Here is a 3,564-nt window from a genome sequence, read left to right as displayed (position 1 = left end):
CTGGAAGTCCTACTGAAGCGCTGGAAGTCCTACTGAATCTACCACCACTTCATATCTTTGTGCAGGGCGAAGCCAGATCAGTGATGCGCAGATTAATCCATGGTCAGCCACATATAAGCCAGGTGCATGGTGCTGGCAATAGAAAGCTAATCGAGGAGCTAAAAGCCGATATTGTGATGGGGCAGCCTATCGATGCAACAGCAACGAGATATAGCTTGACAATAAGTTTAAAATTAATATACCAGGCAGGGAAGACTGGAAAGAAGGTGTACCCATACAGGCGGTTGATACCTGGGACACTGATGGCTAAAAAACATCGGAAGGTGTGGGAGCCGGCATAGTAGGGACAAATCAAGGAATTCAGTTCCCGGTTAGTCTATCAAAGGATGTCACAGTTTTCCAGGCGGAAATAACGGCAATCCATCACTGCGTGGAAGAAATATAAAGGCAGCAAAGAACGTTCCGTTCAGTTGCCATCTTCACAGATAGTCAGGCAGCGCTTAAGGCACTCAATTCTGTAGAGGTCAAATCTAAGCTAGTATGGGATTGTGTGAGTGCCCTAAATAAACTAGGATATCGTAGCAAGGTTACGGTGGCCTGGGTACCGGGGCACGAGGGTCATAAGGGCAATGAAAAAGCAGATGAAATGGCCAAACAAGGCTCATCAATGCCATTCGTTGGACCGGAACCCTTCTGCGGCGTTGCAAAGGCAGTTAAAAGAACGGCTACAAGAAAGTGGGTAGCTCACAAATCTTTGGAATGGTGGAGAAATTCACCAGGTCAAAGACAGGCGAAACAGTTCATTACGGACCATTCGCCAAAATTTACGGCGGACCTAATAAGCAAAGACAGGAAAACAGTCAAAGCCATAGTAGGTCTGCTAACAGGGCACTATAAGCTGAATAGGCAGTTGAAGCTGATGGGATTGTCAGATGATAACCTGTGCAGATTCTGTCACCTGGAAGAAGAAACAGCAGAGCACATTTTATGTCATTGTGACAGTCTGGCAAATGTGCGGTTCTTTGCATTAGGAGAACAAAATCCAACGGCAAATAGCTACATGGAAGGTTCAGTCTCGAAGCTATTAGACTTTTTAAAAAGGGTCAGACTAGAGAATGTTATCTAGGACTAGAGGGCCACAATAGATCTGAAAAGGTCGCAGTGGAATAGGCCAGAAAGCCACCTCTCTAAATCTAATCTAATCTAATGATAATCGACGATAAAGAACTAACAGAAGAATGGAAAGGGTATTTCAGGGACCTTCTAAACCTCATACAGGAAGAACAGCACAAAGAAGAGATCTATAAAACAGCAGACATGCCCGTCGAAAATCCCTCTTTTGAAGAAACCCGAAAGGCCTTAAATAAGCTGAAAAATCACAAAGCGCCGGGTATGGACGAGATACCAGCAGAATTTCTGAAATATTGTGGAGAAACACTACATCGCCAAATCCACCAATTAATAACACAGATATGGTTAGAAGAAAGGATACCAGCAAGATGGAAGGAAAACATCATAGTGAGCATCCACAAAAAAGGAGACAAAACAAAATGAGCGAATTACAGAGAAATTTCACTCTTAAACACGGCATATAAAATCCTCTCAAACATAATTCTTAGTAGACTAACCCCTTATGCTGAAAATGTCCTAGGAGAATATCAAGCCGGTTTTAGGGCAAACAGATCCACAACAGATCAACTATTTACGCTGAGACAGCTTCTAGAAAATGGATCGGAGTATAACAGACCCATACACAACCTCTTCATAGACTTTCGACAGGCATATGACACCGTAGAAAGAAGCCAAGTATGGAATGCCATGGCGGAGTTCTCAATACCAAAGAAACTCATTCGGATGACCAATACCAAAGAAAATCTATATGGAGGATGGAATATCTAAAATACGTGTAAATAATAAACGGTCTGGCAGCTTTGAAATCAACAGTGGACTCAAACAGGGTGATGCGTTATCTCCACTAATTTTTAACCTTGTATTAAAGAAAGCCATGAGGTCGGCCGAAATAAAAACAGAACTGCTATCGGTTCAAGGTCCCAAGTTATTACTAGCATACGCAGATGACATTGATCTCGTTGGAGACTCCATCCTATCCACAAAAGCCATTTTCAACAAGGTGAAAGGAGCAACAAGCGAAGTAGGGCTGAGGATTAATGAAGAGAAGACGAAATATATGTGTATAAATAGAACGAATTGCTGTCTATTCGCACTGGATAAGCTTATAAAATCAAAAAAATCTTACAAGAAGTTCCAAGATCAAAATCTATAAATCCATCGTCAGACCTGTACTAACATATTATGGTTGCGAAACGTGGACATGACCAAATCAAACGAAGAAAAGCTCAGACGTTTTGAACGAAAAATACTTAGAAAAATTTTCGGACCTCACCACGACATTAACACAAACCAGTATAGGATCAGAACCAACTTCGAATTAAAAGAACTCTACAATGACACCGATATTGTCCAAGAAATGAAATCACAGCGACTAAGATGGGCAGGCCACGTGCACAGACTTCATAACGAGACTTGTAAGACTGGTAAGGGAGGAGACTCCTACAGGCAAAAGATCACTCGGACGTCCCAGAATGCGATGGAGAGATAACATCCAAGCAGATCCCCGAAAAATGAACATACCATTTGACCCTAGGTTGATGGAAGACCGAACAAATTGGAAGAAAGTTGTACAGTCAGCCCAGCCAGGACCCACCCAGGGTTGTAGGCTGCTGGCGATAAAATAGAGGAGCCGCGGGCTTGCGATGTAAACGCTGTGAATCTAGAGAGTGGAAAGTTTAGTTATCATTGAAGCGTGGTCTTGTGAACAACGCGAATTTCGTTTATAGTACCATTTGCCACCCCATTCACAAGACCAAGTTACAAGACTTGGGCTAGGAACTTTGAAAGTAGTGGTTTGACATAAAAAAGAGGTGACAGTGTCAAAACTCCTCGCACACCACATAATATTGAAGCGGTGCCAAATTCATTACACGCGAGTGCTCGAAGATCACTGCGACGACTGCATGTAATGAATTTGGCACCGTTACAATATTCTGTGGTGTGCGAGTAATTCTGACACTACCACCTCTTTTCTGTGATATTGAACCACTACTTTCAAAGTTACTAACACAAGTCTCAATAGCCATGTTAGAAGAAACTGCAGCGCGGGGCGGCAAATGGTAATGTAAACGAAATGCTTGTTGTACACGCACAAAACTTTCACCATTTTTGTAATAAGCTTTCACAGCAAATACGCGTTGTTCACCCGACCACGTCTCCATGATAACTCAACTTCTCACTTTCTAGATTCACAACGTTTACGTCGCAAGCCAGCGGCTCCTCTATTTTATCGTCAGCAGCGTTATCAAATCGTACCGTTTCATTGAAACACCTTGTATTTTGTCATGTTTTTTGAACACATCAAACTAGTTTATTTCGAAGAGCTATCTGATCGACAAAAGAGGGATTTAAAGAAAAAATTCTATAAATAACAACTTAGGATGATTAAAAACAAACTATTGCTAGTCGGCAGTGTACATTTCAAAGTTATTT

This window comes from Diabrotica virgifera, chromosome 10 (genome assembly GCF_917563875.1).
Source record: "Diabrotica virgifera virgifera chromosome 10, PGI_DIABVI_V3a".
Lineage (NCBI taxonomy): Eukaryota > Metazoa > Arthropoda > Insecta > Coleoptera > Chrysomelidae > Diabrotica > Diabrotica virgifera.
This window is presented reverse-complemented; position numbering follows the sequence as displayed.